Genomic DNA, 24,088 nt, shown 5'->3' on the forward strand with positions numbered 1-24,088 from the left:
CGTGACTGTTTGTCGGTTACTGAGCGCTGAAATGCAGGTGTACACGGTAAACCCGAGAAGACCCTTTCTGCAGGAGGTTTACGTAAGTACATACCATATCTGTGAATGTTCTCGGTAACCCCGGACGGCAATGGAAATGTTAAACAACAGTATTTGATTTGAAAATAAGTTATCTTGTGGCAGTAGCACTTAATTTCCAATTTGAAGAATCTGCGACCCCAGAATATATTTTTAAAACTCTAAAAACCCAACAGTCAAAACCAACAATCCCAATTACAAAAATAAGCAAAAGATGTGAACAGATATTTCAGAAAAGAGGCTATAAGGATGGCAAATAAGCCCATTAAAAAAAAGTTCAACATCATCAGCCATGAGGGGAATTGAAATCAAAGAACAACTGAAACTTTGTCAACACTGGTGATAATACCAAATGCTGGCGAGGCTGTGGGGATCTCTCACAGTTGCTGGTGGGAATGCCCTGGTACAGCCACTCCGGAAGAGAGGGTAGCTGGCAGTTTCTCATTTAGCATATGACCCAGCAATTGCATTCGTGGGCATTCATCCCAAAGAAATAAAAATGCATATCCTCATTAAAAAAAAAATACACATACAAATGTTGACAGAAGTGTTTTTCGTAATAGCAAAATACTGGAAACTCCTCAGATGTCCTTCAGTTTGTGATGGCTGGATAAGCAAACTCTGAGACATACAGGCAATAGAAAACTTACTCAGCAATAACAAAGAAGGAACTATTGATACAGGCAGCAGCCTGAACGGACCTCAAGAGCATGATACTTAGTTAAAAAAAAAAAAAAAAATCAATCTCAAAACACTGCATCCTGGTAAGCTCCCACTAATATAACAGTCTCAAAATGAGAACTGATTAATGGTCATTTGGGGGACAAAAATACACAGAGGTAGCTTGAGAGAATTGTTTTGTGATAATGGAACACAATGTATAGAACAGTTCTGTATCTAGATTGGGCGATTGCTTTTTAATCCTATGACTTTGGTAAAATATTTACCATAAAAGCCAGCCAAATGTTTTTTAAATCCCTTTTGTGAAGTATAAACATGAAAGTGTTTAAAGACACAATGTTGATTTAATTCCAATTCAGTACTAATTTTTATGTTTATTTAAATCAAAGTACTGATGATTTTATTAGTAAACAACAATTTTAGCATGCAAAGTGTGTTGTTTTGTGGTAATAACAAGAGCAGGGATATGTTCATGGCAGTGATTCGGGGGTGTTTGCTCTTGTTTCTTTTCTCTCCTTAAGTACAGTCTGTACAACTTGCTTCTTTTCCTCCAACTTATCTGTAATCTGAGGTTTTATACATAAAAGTTGGAGGCTACCTAGCATAAGGTGGGAACATGTTCCTCAGATCTCTGCCTTATTTGGAAGGATTTTCCAGAACAATGACTTTTCCTCTGCTGTATCTGAATTACTGTTGAAACCCTTTTATTTTCCTGAAAGTTTTTCCAGTCATTTTCCTTCAGATTAGGTTTTCAACTAGATAATTCCAAGATAACTGGCTGTTCTTTACCCACTTTGGAAGGAGCATCTTTTGGAAGGCCTGCCAAGCGTTGGTGCCCCCAAGAGCAGAGAGATCTATAGCTGAAGAGTGGCCTGCCACCTGGGGTCTTTTTGTGGGGATATTTCTGATCCCAGCACTGCCTATTATTTAAGAGAGATGGGCCATTTAACTCTTTTTCATTTATAACTGAGAAAAATAGAAGAAACTGAGGGAAAATGTGATGTTAAAAAGCAGGTCGGGGCGGCGCCTGTGGCTCAAAGGAGTGGGGCGCCAGCCCCATGTGCCAGAGGTGGCAGGTTCAAACCCAGCCTCGGCCAAAAACTGCAAAAAAAAAAAAAAAAAAACTCAAGTCAGTGATAAAATAAGACTTTTGGCATAAGCCAAGCCAGGTGCAAATGGAACTCTTAAAAGCTCAGAAAATTAACTTTTCTATGCTTGTTACCTCACCTGTCAAATAATCATGATAATAATAGCATCTACCTCATCTGTTTTGTTGTGGGGATCAAATAAGAAAAAATGTGTGTTAAGCCTAAAACCTACCCTTGTACCTGCCACATACGAGGGTCCCAATACATGCTAATTCCCTTTTTTTAGTTTCTATCCTTCTCTTAGCTGCCAGGGCAATTTGAAGAGAAAATGGCTTGCAGTGAAGAGGACTGATTGCTAGGAGTGAAGAGGGTTAATTAATTTTTCCCAAGAAATATGTTCCTGAGAAGAATGTATATTGATTCAGCCTTTCGAAAGGGAGTCACTTTTTGAGGGTTTTTTTTTTTTTCTTTTTGAGTTTTTGGCCAGGGCCAGGTTTGAACCCACCACCTCTGGCATATGGGGTCGGCACCCCACTCCTTTGAGCCACAGGCGCTGCCCCAAAAAGGAGTCCTTTTTAAATAGAGCAAGGGAAGTCAGTTTTATGCCAAATAAATGATCACCCCCTCAGGTATCTGTCTTGAAGTTCTTAGAGTAGACACCTGTACTTGAGTTTCCCCTACCCTCTGTTTTTAGTATCAGAGATTAGGGCCTTGGTAACTCCATTTCCAAAAACAGTGCAATGAGAATGGCTTAAACAAAGCAGGTTGCCCGTGATAACTTCCTGGTAAAAACATTGAATTCTACTGTATCTTGGGTCTCTAAAGGATTTGCCTTTGCCTCCAAAAAGAGAATATAAACTAGTGGGGAAGAGTAAATATATCTAATGGACTAAGATTCATCTGGAAACCCTAGTTAGAAAGTAATTCATTGGGGAAACTAAGATGGTTTCCTAGAAGAAACTGAGGAACACAGAAGTTTGTTTGCTCTTAGAATTTTTTCACAGTACAATGGCTCTCTTTTGCCCAGCCCTTCAACAGCTCAGGAAGTAAGGGAGGCCAAGGATATACATTGTTCTCATCTTTGTATCCCCAGCCCTCAGCACACAAGCTCCTCTAAAAAAGTTTATTAAATGAATACATTCCTTAAGGTGGCTGAATACAGTAGTACCTTTATCCTCCAGTTGCCTCTTTTCAGGGTAGGAATGAGGGATTGTTAAAGCACACTAATTTTAGCAGGCAGACTGAAAGCTCCCTGAGAGCAGGGCCCAGACTGATTCTGTACATTAGCACCTTAGAGCTTGCAGGGCACCTGACATCCTGTAGGCACTCCCTAAAAATTTGTTACGTGAATGCATGAAAACTACTCCCTGTTTCTGCCCTCAAAGCTCAGGGTCAGCCTGGAAGAGTGAGAAGAGTTTCTGTGAGGAGGGATGGGCTGTCTTGGGCTTCCAAGAACGCTAACAACCCGTCAGGGGCCAGAAGTCAATTTCACCTTCTTGCTCAGCGATTTGCAGACGGTTGTAAATCACCTCTCTAGTCCAGCCAGGGTTAGCGGTGCGTCTCTGAGGTCCCTGCGGGGACCCCTCGAGCCAAGCCACCAAGGTACCGGGGGCGGGGGGAGGGGGGCAGCCAGCACGTGCAGCCGCCCAGGGGAGGAGGAGGCTGGGCTAACACAGCCCTTAGTCAGCAGCTGGGCTCGGTTTTGAAACAAAAGCCAATGTCCTCCCTCGGAGTCCGCGGCCGGTCAGTTCCTAGGGGGAAGAAAGCCATGCTGCCCAGCCGGTTAGTGGCCCAACTTACTTTTCCAGAGCCTGGGACAAAGGGCCAGAGGATGTACGGGAGTGGGTGGAATGTTGGGGATGGGGGACCGGGATCCAGGCCCTCCCCTCCCGCAGCTCGGGGAAGGGGCCGGGGTCTCCCCTGCTCTGCCCACTATTGTCCCGGGCGGTCAGCCGAGAAGCCCTTGCCCGGCTGGTCTGCGCCAAGCTGAGGTACCTTTGCAACCCGCGTCCGGGAGCACAGACACACCAGGCCCTGGTTTCATGAATGAAATCCAATCGCGTGGATATAAATAGCCGCGAAGGCTGCTCACGTCACAGTGCGAGCCGCGGCGGCGGAGCGAGGTGCCGGGCGCTGCGTTCCGCCCCGCTGCCCCGGCTGGGAGCGGGGTGGGTGGGGACCGGAGGAGGGAGGGCCGCGGGTGGAAAGGGGCGAGCCCCTCTGGTCCCGGACCCGCAGGAGCGGCCGCGGCGCTGGGCGAGCCGGCCAGACGAGGCAGTGCCATGCTGCCTTTGTGCAAAGTTGGGCGGCGGGCGGCGCGCCGCGCGCAGGGGCCCCGCACACCCGCGACCGCGCGCAGTCGTGGCTGCTGCTGAGTTGCGGGGGCCCCCCGCTCCCCCCGGCCCTAGAAGGCGGAGAGAGCTCGCGTCTCGCTCGGCTTCAGGGTAGGTTCTGTGTCGTGAGTGCTCTATTGTTGAAACTTCTCGGAGCAGCCACCGCGGAGCCCCCGCCGCCCCAGCCCCAGCGGGTGGCAAGTGGGGGCTCACGGGGCCGTGCCAAGCGGCCAGCAGCGCCCAGAGAGAGAGTTGTGGGGACCGAGCTGCTATGGGGGTCGCCCTCGCCTCTCTGATAGGCCGGGCACCCTCACATCAGAGGCAAGCAGAAGAGATTTCTAGGAGCGTCCGCACAGCCGCACCCCTAACTTGGAGCCGAGAAAATGTACAACAGGCACCCTTAGCGGGCTGGCTGCGGCAGGGAGGGGGTGGTGTCGCGCCGACTGGAAGGCTCTTTTCCTTCGAAGGACAGTGGTGGGGAACCGGAGGACCCGAAAAGGGGACTACGCTGGCCCCTTTGGCACTGCACCCCTTGAGAGTTGACTGGTCAGCCCACAGCTCCGTGCTCCCCGCCCTTCCCCCCAGCCCCAAGTCTGTGGAGTCGGCTGTGAGTTGCTGTGACAACAGTGGGAGCTGCCATGAGGGGCTTGCAAAACACCGTACTTTGTCTCCGTGTGCTCAGCTTTCGGGGAAGACAACCAGGGGGGAAATTTGCAGAAGAGAGAATCCAACCCCCTCTCCCCCAAAAGAAGTGGAAGGAAGGCACAACTGTGTAAAAATATACCATTAGAGCCTACTGTTAGCTGCGCCGTTTCCATCCCCAGCGATATCAAACATCTCAACTGAGGAGCAATGTCAATATTTAGACTTGGACAAGCCAGAAAGTTAGAAGGGAGCGCCAAGCACAGGGTTTTGACTTGGCTTTGCACGTCAGCACACAAGCTGTGCCTTTGGAGCTGACTGTACACATTTGCTGGGGGATAAATGCATGAGGGTTGATATATACACAGAGGCACCCAGATCTAAGAAAATCGAAGGAAGTTAGACCAGAAGAGTCGCCCTAACATTGAACTTGCCCGGCCTGTCACGTTCACCAGAGCCCTGTTGAAATGCAGCCAGGAGCTCAGCTTGAGGTTTCACCGGTCTTGGGCTCCCCCACTCCCACCCCGTGCTGTGCTGCACATTCTGCGTTAAACTGCATAAACAATACTGTTAAATGATCAGTGGCTTTCATCTTTGTATAGGTCCTCTCAAATATTAGCAGATAGTGAGTAGTCAGTGGGCTGTTTATTTGATCTTGGCAAGACTTTTCTAAACATACTCTGATAAGTTTGTTTACAAACACTATTTAGAAATTTGGAATTACATTTCATTTCCAGTAACCTTGGAGATGCCAGAGAGAGTCGCTGGCTGCTAGAAAACAAGCATAAGCTCTTTTCAGTAGAAATAATGTCTGCATAGTGCTCCACAGGTGGATGGGCAGTAAATTATTCTATTAAATAAGGTTTTCTGAGATTCCTGGATCGTATCTGGACCCATATTAGTAGGAAGGAGGTTTTACCAATTGATCCCCGTGTGGCAGGCTTTGGACAAACGTTAGGAAGCAATAATATTGTTATCAGTAGTCTTCTCAACTTGCCCATTTTGTTCTTTTCCTAAATTTTGAAGGTAGTGTAAACTCAACGTACATAGAGCTGTATGTGATCACAGAGGTGGGAATAGAAACACCTGTTAACAGTTTGATGTTATTGTCCATAATATAACTTCATAAGTATACAATATAACAGGAAAAACCAGAATTGTTTGGCCTTTTAATTATGATTATATTTTCTAAAAATGCTATGTTGGAGGAAGAGCATGCCCTCTTGGATGACTTCTGTATTATAAAAGGCAGTAACATTTTCACTTGTTGCGATCCATGGGTTTGTGGCCAAACTTATTATTACTATTATTTGGGGGGGGGTATCATCCTCAAGTGCTCAGAAATGTATTTTTATAAATACTGCAAAATGTTAACCTACTTCAGGACGTATTCAACCCAAAGAAATACCACTTGAACACTGGCACTCAGCAAAAGCAAAGCAGATTCTGCCCTTTTTCAGGGGCAAGTAAGAAAACAACGTATGTTGAAAATTTCAGTGTCTCCCCATGTGTCCCTGACAGGCAGTAAGATTTATAAAGTATTTTCTCTTTTATGTAGGTAAGTCCAGCTGTGAGCAGGGCGTTCTGTTCTTCACTTCCAGCAAGACAGGTCAGTGTCTCTGTGCAAACCCAGGCCTGCAGATTGGTAACATCCTGTGTCTAATTCTGAGCATGCATTTCAGAACAGATTTTCTAATCGTTTGTCTTAAAAAAAAAAAAAAAATCGTCTTTGTTATTTTTTGTGACTCCAGTTATGAACATCACAAATTCAATGATTATTAAAATTATTGTTTACTCCATAAGTACAGTGGTACAAAAATAGGCCTTGAATCCATTTGTCCTCTAACGACTTCTTTTTTCACTTTGGGCATCAAAATGGTGCTACACTATTGAGTATACTGAAGATCTGGGTGCTCAGTGATTGAGGTTTTACTTCTGCCTTAATCACTGGAAGAAACTTGATATAATAATAGTTGACATTTATTGAGCATGAATCAAGGTTCAGGTAATGTGCTGCATTCTTTACATTTATATTCTCATTCTGCCTGGAAAAAAAAATCTCTGGGAGGTGAAATCACCCTCTTGAATCTAAAACTACAGTTGGGGTGTTGGGCATTCCCAGAGGTTAGATAACATATTCTAGTAAATGGCACAAAGAAGATTTTTTTTTAAGTTCCATCTTACTCTAAGACCTAATAAGTTCTCTGGTTGAAAAATTCTTCTCCAGTAGGGAAATGAATGCCAAGAAAGGTTAAGTGATTTGCCTAAGTGAACTTGGTAATTACAACTCATACAATAACACTCGATGGCCCAGTTGTTGCAAAATAATAAATTTCATTCTCTTAAGTAAAACACTGAAATTTTAAGTCTTCTTGTGTACTTTCTGGGAGATGAAATCACCCTCTTGAATCTAAAACTACAGGTGGGGTGTTGGGCGTTCCCAGAGGTTAGATAACATATTCTAGTAAATGGCACAAATAAGATTTTTTTTAAGTTCTATCTTAAAAAAAGCACTGTCAAAGATATAAGAAAGGTTTTATCCTGGGGTCTCTGACTGTAAGGATTTTACTAATGGATTTAAATGGCAAGATATTAAACATATACGCATGAAAAATTAGAGAATAAGTCAAGATCATACACACCAGAAATCTGAACTGGGAATCAGTGATACATTTGCAAGAAGTTCAGCATTTTCCACTCCATGGGATTACTTTGCGGTTCTGTATATGCATGGAAAAAAAAAAAAATCCAAGTACGTTTTTTGTCTGGATAGATGATAAATGGGTGAAAGTTTGAAAAAGGACAGAAAGTAAAATTTTAACTCAACTGGGAAAGATTATGCAGTCATTCAAAACCACTAAATTACAGGATCTCAACTCAAAACATTATTGCTTTAAGAGCATTGTAACAAAATCATGACCTATTTTAATCTGCACAGCATCTTTGAGAAAGCATTATAATTTCGCATGTTGCTTAAAAGTGCTGGATTTTTTTCTGGAACCTCAGTTTGTCTGAAAGGTGCCATGGAGATTTAGGTACATAAAAGATAAATCCCAACCTGAAAATGGGCAGTATCTAAAGGTTAAGCTGGACATTTTCAGTTTTTGCCTGAATTGACAGCCTTCTCTCACCTCCTCCCTTCTCCTCTCTGCCTTCTTTTTATTGAGTGATGTGTTAACAGTTGTTAATCCATCTTGTTTTAAATAAAGAGATAATAAAAAATGAATGGGGAGCAGATTACTAAAGAAAACCTTAAGATATCTTTTTTAAAGTATTGTATTCCCAATTCACACTAATAGCTCTAAAAGCTTATTCAGTGGAAGAAATTATTTTTAAGCATTCAAAGGGTTGTTGTGAGCTGTTTTGTAACAGCTTTGTCCTGTGAAAGTTGTTATGTAGTTGATCATTACAAAATAGGTCATATTCTATAAGAGCACTATTATTATTGGTAAGATCTCATTGCAGCCCAAGACCTCATCGTCAACTGATACATGGTTTTGAAAGTAGTATGCATAAAAATATCAATAGAGCAACTCTAAGTCTTTAATTTATTTAAAGCAGTAAAGTTACACTCTGAATCATATAATGGTATAGTCAAAAGAGATCTTGAAATTATCATGGTATCTCTAGTAATAATCACTTAATTAGCAATCGTTATTTTCTCTTTTGAACTTCAGAATGCTTTGATTAATACGCATGACTTGTCTCTTTAAAAAATGCCTAGAAACATTTGAATTGTAGCTGTATTTGACTCAGGAAATTTAGCTGTAGAAAACAGGAAATTTTAAATCTTTCTATAGTTCTTCCTTTAGAAAGACAAGCAGTTCAACCCCATAATTTAAAGGCCTCCTTCTGGCTTCACATAATAGTGTTTAAAGAGCACAGGTGATTTGAATCTGGTTCTGGACTTCGTCTTCTCTTCTCCACCCATGCTTCCCACCAACCTCACAACACCAAAACAAAACTTGGAGAGGGCTGGAAAATGAGTCACAAAAGGTGTGTGGACAGGGTGGAAGGTGGGAGAGTGTATGAGTGGTGGGGGAGGGGAGAGGGAAAGGGAGAGAGCTTGGGGGAACAGGTGACAGGCACTCAAATGGATGGGATATTTACAGATCGGTTATTTGTCAGCATCTGAATTTTTTTTTTTTTTTCAGTTTGTGAACAAATTAAAACCACCTCCTTCTCTGTCTGACACCTTTTGTTCCTTGTGCACATAAGGCAGAAAGTTCTTTTAAATGGCAGAGAAAGACAATGAACATGAAGTGTATGGCTGCTGCTCTTTCCACGTGTCACAGGGCACTCCTGTCTTCATCTGCTCGCTAAAGCTGTGTCATGAAATACTTCAGCATGTCTCTGATCAGGCTGTATCCCCAAAGGGCAAATTAGTAAGTTTTACAAAGAAAGAAAGAGATACAGGTCCAGAAGAAAGCAATTACATTTTTCCACTCTGCACCTGAGTTTATTAATTGCACAGACGCAGGTTAATGGCAAGTTCCCAGTGTTAATGAGGTTATGATCTTAGGCTCCATCCCTCTGTGGACAAATTTCCTTTGAGTTGTTACCCAACCGAATGCCAAACCCTTAAAGATTATTGTGGTAACAATAGCTAGCATTGATGCTCCTACTAGATGCCAGACACTTTAACTGGATTATAGGTGATACTCATTATCAACTCCATTTTTACAAAAGCAAGAAATGGAACTCAGAAATGTTAAGTTAAAGAGCTACTGAGAAGCAGAGCTTGGATTTGCACCCAAGTCTGCCTAAGGACTTGAATATATATTGGTTCTAAATAACTCCCAGGGAAAAAAAACACACACACACACACACACACTTTAAATTATTTCACTCCAAGCTACTTTTGCAGATGGTAAAAAATGGAAGTTAAATAATTATTTGTGTGTGTGTGGTATGTGTTCAGGGGGGTTTCAATATTTATTTTTTATTTAACTTGAACTACATAGAAGTTTTGCCTAGAAAAATTTGCTGACTCTAATTTATTTTAATGGAAGTTATGATCTTAAACAGTTGAGTCAAGAAGGGTTGAGTCATGGAGCCAGGCAGGTCCTTATTGAGGATACTTAGTCCACACTCATGTAGATAAAAAACACTGACACCCAGAGACACTATGTAATTCAGCCACTCTCATAGTTAATAAGTGACACAGCCTGAGCTGAACCCAGGTTTCCAAGTCCTAGCCAGGAATCAGATACGTTACGTAACACTGCTTGAAAAGTTCCAAGTCTTATAAACCCTCCAACTTAGCCAAAAATACCACTACCACATACAGAATACATCAGAACACCAAGTCACATCAGAAGTGGGTGATAAGACGATTCAAAGAGTGTAAAGATATGACAGGTGCTCAGAGTAACCCCACTTATCTTCAGTGGCACTAAGATAGCATAGTCCTTCTTTTTTTATTCAAAATACATTTGATGACACCCATACTCCTGTCCCTTCCAAGCTGTCTTTGTAGAGTTATCTGGAGCTTTTTAATTTTGACCCAGCTCTGGCTTCCTGTTAACATGTGACTTAGGTGAAATATGACTTCACTTTCCTGATCTGTAAAATGGGAACAGTGTCACCTCCCTCAGAAGGTTATGAAGATGTTATAAATCAAACATGTAAAGCTCATAGTAGGCGCTCTGCGAGGGTTGGTTTTCTTCTTAATCTTCCTGGACTATCTCACAGGAAACTTTTGTAATACATGAGGGCACTCATATCATTTTGCCTCTAAACTTGCTGGAGTTCTTTGAATTCGGATATTGCAAGGGATGGTTAGAGTAAAAACAGGCCCAGTGGTCTCTCTGGGTACCAGTGGCCCAGTCTGCTTTGCATTTGTTTTCTTCACACTCTAGGATTGCCAAGGTTTACTTGAATTTGAATGATTTTATTGCTTTGGTTTCTTGGAGATGTGTGGCTCTCGTATTATTCCAGACATTGTACCTAAGCACCTGAGGTGTTTTCTACGTGGACCTTTGCATCTCAAAGCAAATATCACATTTCCAGGGACTATGATTGCCAGTAAAAAGTTTTTGCTTTCCATGTTGAAACACAGGAGGCTTTCCTACCTTTGTGTCAGTTAACTGTCGCGTAGAATATTTGGGGGGTGCTGTGTCCTGTCTTCTCTTTTTGTCATGTGTAGCTGACTGATATATTGGCAGGAAAAGCAAAAACACTGCAACTTCCCCCTGCCCCCCTTAGCATTTGATAACTACCCTGGCCTAAATTACATCTCTGGGAAGTGTTTTGTCACACTCTTCTCCCCAGCTGCCACACTTTGTCATGTGGCACTTGCTGCCCTGCTTTGGACTTTCAGAACCAATTCTTTGGCAACACATTCTGTTCATCACATACGTGGGGGAAAGCTGCTACTGTGATTTTGTTTTTATACTTGTACCTGTTTTTCTTTTTTTAGTAATAATCCAAGTGGCCTACAATATAATTTATTTTCCCTTCTGCTATTAGAAAAATACCTATTTCAAAAATGTGCTTTTTTTCGAGTTGAGGGGTAGCAACTATGTAGTTTTCCCAGTGCTGTAAAGTCTCTAAACTGGGGCTAAAAGCTTCAAAATCACCAGTTGCCAGATTGTCTCTAACCTTATCTCAAGTTATATGCATACAAGTTTCAGTTCTTACCAAGGAGTTATTTTAAAGCAGTACTCAAACTTTAATGTGCATGCCACAAGGACAGGCTTCCTGGTAAAGTGCAGACTCTGATGCAGGAGTTCTGGGTTGAGGCCTGAGATTAGGCATTTCTAACCATCTCCTCACAGATGCCGAGGCTGCTGGCCTGAGGACCACACTTGGAGTAGCGAAGTTCTAAAGTATAGTAGTTACGACATCTTATGCTGAAATACATGCTTTATAGGGTGTAAGTAGACCACCTTATTTTTGTTTGCACACTTCTGCAATCATAATAGAGAGTCATTGGAATCTTAAATATGGAAGAGGTGTATGTTGTGATGGACAGGTAAATCAACCATCTCTCTAGGTAAAAAAAGAAAAAAAAGAATGCGTATATGGGCATAAACAAGATGATAAATTTTTATTACATAAAGAACGTGCAGTATGCGTTTTAAAAATAACAATAACTGTACAACATTCATTATTACAAATTCCATCTATAGCCAATTGGGTCTCATAGCCAATTATTGGTTTTTGTGGAACTCTGCTTATCCCTTGGCCAACCTGTTATGCAACTGAGGATGGGATGCGTTCCTACGTAAAGTTAGCTGATATTTTCCTTTATATTAATGAGTAAGATGAAAATGAAACAGCCAAGACGTATGTCAGAACTATACTCATTCAACAATGTTGTGAATCATTTCTTTGCTGAACCAGGTAATAGTTTTTAAATACCAGAAGGATATTTCCTGAATGTACCATTTACAATGTAACAGCTACTCATGTAGCACACTTTTAAGTTTAATTTGCATTATTAACATTTTTAAATCATTTTCTTAGGTCTAGTCCAGTGGTTCTCAACCTTCCTAATGCCGTGACCTTTTAATACAGGTCCTGTGGGTCACGACTCACAGGTTGAGAACCGCTGGGGGTCTAGACCATCAAGAGAATAATAAAACAAGCCCTAATTTGTAGTGGTTGCTGATTTCTGTGGGTTAAATACTCCCACCATGGCCAGTGTGGGAGGAGTTGGGAAGAGATAGCACAGTATCACACTGTGAAACAGTAGTTCCAGAGGGGTGCCTGGGGCTCAAGGGGGTGGGGTGCCGGCCCCATGTGCCCGATGTGGCTGATACAGATCCAGCCCTGGCCAAAAACTGCAAAAAAAAAAAAAAAAGTAGTTTCAGCAGATAGACAAAATTGACAAAAATAACCTCAAAAGGCTCGGCGCCTGTGGCTCAAGAGGCTAAGGCACCAGCCACATACACCAGAGCTGGCAGGTCCAAATCCAGCCCGGACCCGCCAAACAACAATGATGGCTGCAACCAAAAAATAGCTGGGCGTTGTGGCGGGCACCTGTGGTCCCAGCTACTTGGGAGGCTCAGGCAAGAGAATTGCTTGAGTCCAGAAGTTGGAGGTTGCTGTGAGCTGTGATGTCACAGCACTCTACCCAGGATGACCACTTGAAGCTCTGTCTCAAAAACAATAATAATAATAATCTCAAAAGCATAAAGTTAAATATTAAAATATAGTAAAAAAATTAGAAATGACAAGTTTTGAGTATTATCTTTGGTTTAGTATTATTTACTTAACTGTAGGCTTACATAATTTCGTGGTTTTGATAATTTAATTTTTAATACTGGCACTGTTTTAAATGGCTTGCAGAATTTCTAAAAATTTGACAGCTGATCCTCATGGGCTAGTAGGGACTGGCTCCTGAACACCATTGGGTATAAATTATCTGGTCCAATGACTGGCCAGACATATGGCCAATAAGCATATGGAAAGGTGCTCGCCATATTTGGTCACCAGGGAAATAAAAATTAAAATCCCAAGATACTAGGATACACTGAGGAAATATTCTTTCAACATTCTCAGTCATGCTTTATGTTGGAATATCCCAAAGAACTTAGCACCAATAGTTTTAGTAGGTCCACTTTAGGGCCCAGAAATCTAAACCTGAAACATTTTTATTGAAGTACATAAAGAAAAGTACACAAGTCATAAGTATTTAGTAAAGAATTGTTTTCACAAAGTGAACATACGCAACATAACTAGCCCTTAAATACAGAAATAGAACATTAAAGTACCCAGAAGCCCTTCTTATGCCCCTGTCCAATCACTATCTAACCAAGGTAACGTCTATCTTAATTTCAAATAGCATAGATTAGTTTCAGCTCCTTTGGAGTCCATATAAATGAGGTTATACCTTATCTACTGTTTTGCATCTGGTTTCAATATTATATTGGTGAGATTCATCCATAATATATGCAGCCATAGTTAATTCATTGTTAGGGGTGTATACTATTCCATTGTATGAGTAGTCCTAGATTTATTTTATTTTCATCCATTCAGTGGTTGATGGGTTGGTTCCAGTTGTCAGCTATTATGAATAGTACTGCCAAGAACATTCTTGAACAGGTGGCAATAGTCAATCCAAGACACATCCCGTAGTAATTCTAATGAGAAGCTGGTCTCTTGAATGGTTTCTCCACATCTCCCTGCTGTCTTTTATTTCTCATGTAACGTGACCAAAGCCATTGATTCTTTCATGTGAATATACTTTTCATGCCATAACGCATGAAGCCACGTGCTTCCATTCACTACAGTATATTCTTCTGGCTTTTTTCAATAAAGGTTCACCAAGTCCCCCCTTTCATCAAGACATCTGCATCCGCACTCTCTAATAGGGATGAGATTTGGCCTCACATCAATAAGTCTGGGAAGAATAGACGTGGTAGACGTGGAGCCAGTGGCTAAATTTGGTAGCTGATCATTAAAGCTCCTGGAAAGAGGCTTCAAATAAGGGAAATTGTTTCCTTTTGTGTGTATCAAAAAGAAAATCAACAATGAACCCTTAGAAATTTTCAGATTTTAATATTTTCAAAAGTCTATTTATTTGAAGAAGATCAAGGACATACTTGCTTCAGCAGCACATCTACTAAAATTAAAGTAGATCAAGGACTCTCTCTCCAACAAGACATCTGAAATCTAAGTCTCATGAGTTGATCTGGAAAGATTAGAGAATGTTTTCCCATTGGCTTGTTCCTGCACCTGGCATTCAGCAGATGTACCCTTGTTGAGCTGGCCTAGGCTGAGGGACTGTGTGGTCTTTTTTGCGTTTCTTTGTGTTTGGGCCTATTGAGATGTTAGTTCCTTTGATATGTGGATCAGTAAAGGGAGCTGAGTAGCCAGGGACTCTAAGATGATATTGTTGAAGAGTGGAGAATCTGCTCAGGTTTGAAAGAAAGGGTTCAGGAACAGCAGGGCTGTTTTCTGCCATATGAAAGGCATTTCACATAAAGCTCTCAAGGTACACAGAAAGAAGAAGGTCAAGAACAGACATTAATTTCACATAATGAAAGAAGAATGTGTCCTCGCACACTGAAATATTCTATTCCCTGGTTTGCCTACCTCCTCGCCCTCTGTTTTGTAAAATGTCTTTGTTACACAAGTAACACATGTTCATTAAGGAAAAGAGGGAAAATAGAGACGAGTAAAAAGAAAAGCAGTAAAATTAATTATACCCCTACTCCACAAAAGATATTGCCATTAACATTTTAGCATATCTCTACCTCATATTTTTTGTGTATATTTAGGAACATATTTTTAAGGAGTGGTGTCATTCTGTAAATTTTGTCCTTTTTTCATTTAAACTTATCAACATCTTCCTACAATGATGAATGTACACCTAGAATGTGATTTCAATGGCTATATACTCTTTCATGATGTGGACATGTACTAGGTTTTCTTTAACCAATCCCCTGTGGCTGGATTTCTAAAATTATTCCCAGCATTTTGATTCTACAAATAGTGATGTGACAAATGTTCTTTTAATGAATCTTTTTTGTAAACACTTTATTATTTTTCCAAGAATAAAGGTGTCTACCTGGATGAAAGTTGTGTGCATTTAAAGTCTCTTGACTTGAAATGTCCAGTTGCCCTCCACCTTGGTATCATTTTCCAGTTCCACGAAGATTGCTTTCTTCATCCTGTTTATTTTAAAATTGCACAGTCTTTCACCTAAAGGTGAAGGATATGGAAAATATGTCTCAAAAATAGAAGCTATTCATTGCTATTAGCCAATAACTTCAAATAAATATAAGATTTTAAGAAGACTGGTTAATTGTCCACCTATACTTTTGCATTTTTTGGTCTAATTTTGCCATGAAATCATGAAAAATAAATTTTTCCATTTGCCTGAGAGCATAACCTAATCCTGATTGGCATATAAATGTTTAAATACAGTTGCTTAGTTATCACTATTTCTGAAGACATCGTGTCTGAATCAATCTCTGGTACTAACCTTATGATATCTTTAGAGAATATTTTCAGTGAGTAGCTTACTACAGAGCACTACAGAGACTTATCTTCATGAGGAGGGATTTTTAAACACCTGTGGTCTACAGACTTGGTATGAGTTTTCTCAAACAAGAACTTAAAGCATTGCCATCTCTAAAGATTTGATTAATATTTTAATTATTCTTGACAAAGCTTTCTGATCCAGCCCTTAGCTAAGACTCATTCACAGGAGGACTACAGAGCTTCCAAAATAAATGTTTTTGTTTATTTTTTTTTTTACTTTAAAAAAGTATTGAAATATAACACATAGAGAAATGTGTACAATTCACCAATGGACCGCTTGATAAATATTTGGAAACTGAATCTACATATGTAGTAATGAACACTTCGATCAAAAACTAGAACACCAACCAGACGTGGTGGCTCACACCTGTAATCCTAGCACTCTGGCGGACCAAGGCAGGAGGAATGTTCGAAGTCAGGAGTTCAAGACCAGCCTGAGCAAGAGCGAGACCCCCATCTCAACTAAAAATAGATTACCAGGCATTGTGGTGGACACCTGTGGTCCTACCTACTCAGGAGGCTGAGGCAGGAGGATTGCTTGAACCTAGGAGTTTGAGGTTGCTGTAGCTAGGCTGGCATCATGGCACTCTAGTCTAAGGCAACAGAATGAGACTCTGTGCCAGAACGCCACCCATACCCCACTTCTGGTCACCACTCCATTTCACCCTTAATACATTTGAAACATTCCAAATTTTATATCCAGTGTAAGTCTTTCATTTACAGAGTGTGATTTTTCACTGAACCATTAGTTTATATGAACTAGCCAATGTCAGCTTTGATCAAAATGTCTCTCTTATAACTGAAAGTGTGTGGAAGTCTGCCATGTAAAGATTGCAACATTAAATTTGGGCACCAATTGTGCATTGCAGGTACACAAATATATACACCAACAAGTTTAGAACTACTTTTTTTTTTTTTTTTGCAGTTTTTGGCCTGGGCCAGGTTAAATGTTAAGCTGAATTACACTGTATCTATTGATCCAACCTTAAGAAATCTCAACTACAATTGATTGCCACAGAGTATTTCAGGTATTCTGTTTCCAAAGAGTTTTGTCAAATTGCTCATTTCAGTGACCATAAGTATTGCTTTTGAATGCTCAAGATTTAAAAGCCAAGAATTTTTCATCTTCTGTTCGCGATAGAATTGTATGTGTTTGTCCTGGGCATTCACAGCTGTCTATTTATATCATTCAATTTCTGTGTCTGATATTCAGCAAAATACCATTTGGATTCCTAGATATTTTTGTGTGTGTGTGAGCCTGAGTCAAACAAAAAGTTTTAGCAGACTCACTATGCTTTCTAAGTATATGGTTTTGAAAAACAACTTATGCATTGTCAGAAATCATTTATTATTGTATTATATCAGTGTATTCTTAGTAGAATCAGCAATTAAGAATTATACTTGTATACCCATGACTTTTTAAAAAGCGAGCCATGTTTTCTGTTATGTGAAGTCTGACAATTAAGTTAGAGAACTCATCCCCTAGAGGTGCTACATACCTCTTTGTTGAATATCACCACAGTTACCTTCAAAGTGCTCCTCTTGGAGAACTAGGCATTGATCCTAGTATCTCACCCATCTTTCAAGCAATTTTAGAACTCTTTTTTTGGAAATGAACTTCATAACTGTCATCCTACACACAAAAACATGCAACAACAACAATGAGTGCCATTCAGCAAAACACCACTGCACATCAAGATGAACACAGCTGTGAGACACTGATATACTGAGGTTCTGAAACCTTACCAAGTTGTTCGTACAGTACTGCCAACATAAGCTCATGGTGACAAGTTTGCAAACTAAATTGTCAGACTTTTCATATGATGACAGCTCTGATGGTCATTCCATTTCGTGATGATGGAACCCTAGGGGGAAAAATTTTTTTGCTGCAAGATGCATGCTACGATTTATTAACCATAGCTCTCTTCTTAAGTACCTTTGCTGTTCATGGTTTTTGAGGGTTGTGTTTATGTTTGTCTTAGCTGTGACACTGTGCTTCATGTGAGTGAATGAGAGCCCAGTTTTATTTGGGTTACACAAATTTATGTAGTTTCTGTCTGCTGTGTTTAAGGTAACTATTCTATACTTTCCACTTAACAGTGTTTTGTTTTTTTTTTTTACTTTTTTTTTTTTATTAAATCATAGCTATGTACATCAATATGATGATGGCACCATACACTTGGTTCATAGAATATTTGACACACTTTCATCTCACTAGTCGACATAGCCCTCCTGGCATTTTCTTAGTTACTTTGCCAAGACATTTACAGTCCACATTTGCCAAGCCTCACATGTACCCTTGTAAGATGCACCACAGGTGTGATCCTTTCAATCCCTTTTCCTCTACCCACCTCCCCCCTCCCTCCCCACACTTTCCCCCTTCCCCCTGTTCTTAGGTTGTAACTTGGTTATAGCTTTCATGTGAAGGTCCTAAGTTAGTTTCATAGTAGGCATGAATACATTGGATATTTTTTCTTCCATTCTTGAGACACTTTACTGAGAAGAATATGTTCCAGCTCCATCCATGTAAACATGAAAGAGGTAGTCTCCATTTTTCTTCAAGGCTGCATAGTATTCCATGGTGTACATATACCACAATTTGTTAATCCATTTGTGGATCGATGGGCACTTGGGTTTTTTCCATGACTTAGCAATTATGAATAGGGCTGCAATAAAGATTCTGGTACAAATATCTTTATTATGATGTGGTTTTTGGCGATTGAAGCAGCTTCAAAAATACACTTTTGGGACTTGATCAAATTAAAAAGCTTCTGCACAGCCAAGAACACAGTAAGGAAAGCAAGCAAACAGCCCACAGAATGGGAGAAGATATTTGCTGGTTATGTCTCTGACAAAGGTTTAATAACCAGAATTCACAGAGAACTCAATCACATTAGCAAGAAAAGAACAAGGGATACCATCACAGGCTGGGCAAGAGACTTGAAAAGAAACTTCTCCGAAGAAGACAGGCAAGCGGCCTTCAGACATATGAAAAAATGCTCATCATCTTTAATCATCAGAGAAATGCAGATCAAAACTACTTTGAGATACCGTCTAACTCCGGTGAGACTAGCCTATATGACAAAATCTCAAGACCAGAGATGTTGGCGTGGATGTGGAGAAAAGGGAACACTTTTGCACTGCTGGTGGGAATGCAAACTAATACATTCCTTTTGGAAAGAGATATGGAGAACACTTAGAGATCTAAAAATAGATCTGCCATTCAATCCTGTAATTCCTCTGCTGGGCATATACCCAGAAGACCAAAAACCACATCTTAACAGTGTTAATGTTAGCATTTCTCTGTATTACTGCAAATTCATCATAAACATAATTTTAATGACAGACATAATAGATTTGACTTACTGGTATTCTCCTGATGCCAGATATAGAGATTAAAATATTTTACAAGCATTATCTAATTTAATCTTCACAACAACTCATGGAAGGAGGTAATTATCCCCAGTTCACATATAAGGAAATATAGGCTCGGATGGATTAAGTAATTTGCCTAAAATCACATAGTAAGTTCCTTAATTAATTATTCCTTCATTTGTCATATGTATAGGTGATTCTCATTTTTTTCTTATTCTTAATAAAAATATGATAAATATATTTGCTTTGAAAACATTTTCCATTTATAAAGTTATTTCTTTGAATAGATAATGAAATGTGTTTTTTGGGGTTTTTTTTTAATTTCCAAGGGTAATTCTTTGTTGCCGTGGTGAAAGTTTTCTTTTCAATTGTTTCACTTATTTCTTTGTAGCCAGAGAATTTGGTTGAAACAATTTATGCTTTGGGGGATTTCTGTCCTTACTGCCCAGTATGCGGTCAGCCTTTGTAAATGTGCCAGGAATACTTGAAAGAAAGTGCACTCTCCTTTTATAGGTTTAAAAAATGTGGGATATCTATTAATTTAACCCTATCATTTGGTATTGAAACCCACCATGTGGTGGTGTGTGTTTTCACTTTCTTAACCTGAAATTGATTTATTCTGAGTTTTCATCTCACATGTTTCAGTTTTTATTAATTTCTCCTTATATTTCTAAAGTTTGCTTTTATTATATGTCTTTTGGTCTATGAAGATTCATTTTGTTTATTTTGAATTGCCCTTTTTTATCCTCTACATTGTCTTTCACAAGTATTTTTTTCTATATAATTTGTAACCAAATTGGAAATAGCTATGAAGGCTAATCTTCAATGTTCTGTTAGTTTCAGTTTCCAGTTATTTTTTTAATTGTTATTTCAAAGTATTTGTTGGGTACAAATGTTTTTGTTTAGGTGGATGACTTTTCTAAGCCTCGAGTCAGGGCTGTAAGTGTGTAACACCATCACATAGGTGGTGTTCATTGTACCTGTTAGGTAAGTTTTCACCCATCCCCACCTTTCCCCTCCCCCTGCTTGATTTCCACAGAGTTTTACTTCCCTCTGTGCACAGGTGTGCTCATCAGTTAGTTCCAATTTAATAGCGAGTCCATCTGAGGTTTGTTTTCTTTATTCCTTAGATACTTCACTTAGGATGATTGTCTCTAGTTTCATTCAAATTGTTGCAAAAGGCATTAAGTCATCATTTTTAATGGCTGAGTAGTACTCTGTGGCATAGATATACAACATTTTATTAATCCACTCGTGAATTGGTGGGCATTTGTATTGATGCCAAATATTTTCAGTTGTGAATTGTGTTGCAATAAATATTCAAGTGCAGGTGTCTTTTTTGATAAAATGACTTATTTTCCTTTGGGTAAATACTCACTAGGGATTGCTGGAGCAAATGGTAGGCCTGCTTTGAGTTCTTTGGGGAATCTCCATACTGTTTTCCATGGAGGCTGTATTAATTTGCAGTCTCAGCTACAGTGTATAAGCATTCCTTTCTCTCTGCATCCAAGCCAGCATCTGTGGTTTTTGAACTTTTTTACAAGTCTGTCTAACTGGGGTAAGGCTAAATTATCTCATGGTTTGCACAGTTCTTTAAAGCTTCGATGCCTTTTGTTTGTGTGTTTTTAATTTTTAATATTCAGTTATCTCTGGGTGTTTTGGCTTGTATCTTTGAACTGTTTCCTTAAGGGAACCTGGGTTTTGGCCCCCTGAGTCTTTGATATCTAAAAATAGCCTTATGCCTTCAGGTAAATATCCATATTACCCAATTCAAAAATTTATCATTATATCTTTTTTCTTCCAAGGCTCTGTATATGTTTTTAAAATTATCTTCAAATAGTGTATTGGTGAAGTTTACATCATCCATCTTATCGTTTCTTAATAGAGAGTGGTTTAGCCATTAGTTTTATAAGATCTTTTTGATAAGATATGTAAGGTACTCTCGTACAATTTATTTTTTCCATTGATATTTAAATGAAAAATGTGTATATTTGGAGTCTTTTCTTCTTGCTCCTTCCTCCTTTTGGCAGTGGGAACTCTTTGTTCTATTAGATTGCCCTTTGCTCTCTTTGTTCCTTAGGAACACACACTGTCCAGGAGATTACCATTTTGACAGTCAGTCTTATCTTCTGTCACATCGGTTTCAGATGGCCTTCACTTCTATATTTAGAGAGAACTCCTGTGCTTGATGCGTACCTCGCTAATTTTATTACATTTTCTTTTCTTTTTAATTTCTGATTAATATGAGGGCACGTACAATTAGGCCACATTTCTTGCATTTCTCAGGCAAAGTCCACGTTGTAGCTGTGGATTTTACTGTATTTTCAAGTCTGCTATTTACTGTTGCTAGTGTGGTTTGTAATTTGGCACCTTGCTTTTCATGCATATGTGGTCTTCCTTTATTTTGTCCCCTTAGCTACTTAGAATCCCATCTGCTCTTAGTTCACATACATGCATTGTCTTTTTTTACATGATTAAGTACATGGATGAGTTTTTTTATAGTTTCCTTCCACTATTCCCTATGGCATATCTATTTACATGGAAGATCTTTGCTCATTGCCTTTAGGGAATTGCCTATACACTTGTACACTTTTAATAGGTCATACGTTGAGTGGTCTCTGCTTACTCCATCCATATGAAAAGGATTCAGGAAGGCCAAAAATTGACATGTATTCCAAATGCCTGAATAGCCTTAGGCTCTACCAGAGACCATGAAAGGGCTCTCTGATAGAGTCCCAGGAAACCACCCAGTTCCAGAGCAGACAAGCAAAGCTACTCAAGATGATAGGAGATCAGAGAACTTTCAGGATGAGGTAAGGGCCACAATGAGGAAAGTGAGCATGGAAGTTATACTTAGGTTCTTTCTTGGGGACAGCACCCCCTCCCTGCACTCCCTCTTGGGTTAACCCCCCAGGATCAGTTGCTTCTGTCACAAAGTCAAAACTGAACGGGCCTGGTTGAATGGGGATGCAAAAACGGAGCCAAACGAGTCTTTCCCATACTTGTTCTCTCTGCCTGGCCAATCCTGGCAGGGGCAGTCACTGGGATGGCTCCCTGCTGCTCGCAGAGTGCCCTTGGTTTCCCTGTGGCCTCCCAGTGACTTCACAACCTTCTCTGTGCACCCTGCCCCAGGTCACCTTGGCTTTTGTTACTCTAGATTGCAGCATCCATGGCACAGAACATCCTGCCTACTTGCAGGGCCAGTTCTCGTCCCTGTAGGAATGGGCAGTCTCTTGGTCTTCAGAGAGCTCACTCACTCGGCTCCATAGAAGTGAATTTAGCAGAAAGCCTTCCAGTTTTTGGTGTGTGGTTACTTCTTATCTATAGTTCCTTGTCCTGTTGTAGAATGTGCTATTGCATAAAATAAGCCTAATTTTGCTAAGACATTGGAGGCGGAGGGGCCAAGGCTTCTGTGCCCTTTGCTGTCTTGCCTGGAAGTCCAGCTAATTGAATTTTGTGATGCGGCCCTTTTAGACATAGAGTGAATTCCTTTATTCAAGACTTACTTTCATAGTTATAAATCCTTCTTGTATGTAGTGGGTACACTGGCCTCCCTTTTCCCTTTCCTTTCAAGCCAAGTGGTGACTCCCCCCAAAGGGCTGAGAATCCCTTGAATTGAGGTGTTAAAGTCTACACATGGATGAGAACTTTATATAGACCCTTACATGTTAATATTATTTAGAGTTATAACGTAGCTCTAAAATCTAAAGTGCAAGAAATTGCTTTCTTTTAGTTTTCTTAATCAAATATGACCCTGAGTCTCTCCTGCCTGCATATATTGGGGCTGTTCTCCCCCCAGCCCACCTTCCCCCTGGGTGGAGGGGCCTGGTCCTCGGGCCCTGGTGGTTCCCATGGTTACTGATGCTCTTCCCACTGGGGAGCAATGGTTGGTGTGATGCCATCTGTCAAACACTGCTCTTGTGATGGGCCACACAGATGTCCCTCAAGGTGTTCCTCACACCGACTGCAGGCTTAGCCACATGCTGCTGCTTTCGAGGCCACGGGGCTTAATGATCAGTCCCCGAGATAGCCGCATGTGAGTTCTCTGCCAGCCCCAGGTAGAAGGTTTCCTAAGAAAGGTGGAATGACTGGCTGTATTTTATATTCCATTCCACATTTATTGAAAGCCGCATATGGGCCAGGCTCTGTGAAAAGATTTGAGGATTTAAAGATGTATAACAGTTCCTATTGCCAAAAATTTATAATCTCAGTGGGATGGAAGTGGATACTTACAAATGCAATAATCTATATTGCAAATCAGCGTTTGATAAGCACCCTGGGAGAGGGAAGAAAGGATGTTTTAAGTGCCTCTTCTTCCAAAATGTAACGTGAGTCTGTCTGCTTTGCTATGCCTCTACTTGCTCTGCCCTTGTGAGAACTACCATCCTTTCTCTCCTGGAGAATTGAGGGGCTTCCTAACCAGTCCTGCTCCCATTGCTCACCTTCCCCTGCAACGTGTGTACAGAGGTGCACGCAGCCGTCACAGTGATGTCGGTGATGCCTTTAAAAAGCAAATCAGGACCTCTCCTACCTCTGCCTACACACTTCAGCAGCTTCTCACTGCATTCAGAGTCAAATCCATATTCTTGACTGGGGCCTAAAAGGCCACGTATGATCTGGCTTCCTGCCTGCGTTTGTCGCTGCCCCTCTCCCCTCTTCCCCTCACTCATGTTCCCTGGAACCTTCTCACTCTCCACGTAGCAGGAACGTGGGGGCTCCTCAGAAGGGCGCTCTGCTCTGTGCTGCTGGCCTCCCACCTGATATTTTCTCTCAAAGCCCTTTTGCTTTTCTTCAGAACCTTACTGAACTCGTGAGTATGTATTTACCCACCTGTACAGTTATTTCTCCCCCACCTGCCTGTGGAGTCCACGGGAATGAGAACTACCTCTGGCTTGT

At 40.7% G+C, this 24,088-nt stretch overlaps 1 protein-coding gene across 10 annotated transcripts in view; it reads left to right on the forward strand.

The window, feature by feature from the left end:
* The window catches only part of RHOBTB1 (Rho related BTB domain containing 1), a 125,312-nt gene that overhangs the window by 53,049 nt on the left and 48,175 nt on the right, over positions 1 to 24,088 (forward strand). For 3 of the 10 annotated variants that reach the window (XM_053584073.1, XM_053584074.1, XM_053584079.1), the window contains exon 3: positions 6,381 to 6,431. The exons of 2 other annotated variants lie outside the window; for them this stretch is intronic. The gene's annotated coding sequence lies outside the window, so the exon portion shown is untranslated. Of the gene's footprint in view, positions 1 to 3,528; positions 3,630 to 3,969; positions 4,292 to 6,380; positions 6,432 to 24,088 lie in introns of those variants that run through there. 5 more of the 10 variants (XM_053584080.1, XM_053584072.1, XM_053584075.1 and 2 more) reach the window with 4 other exon arrangements.

The sequence above is a fragment of the Nycticebus coucang genome, chromosome 3, assembly GCF_027406575.1.
Source record: "Nycticebus coucang isolate mNycCou1 chromosome 3, mNycCou1.pri, whole genome shotgun sequence".
NCBI lineage: Eukaryota > Metazoa > Chordata > Mammalia > Primates > Lorisidae > Nycticebus > Nycticebus coucang.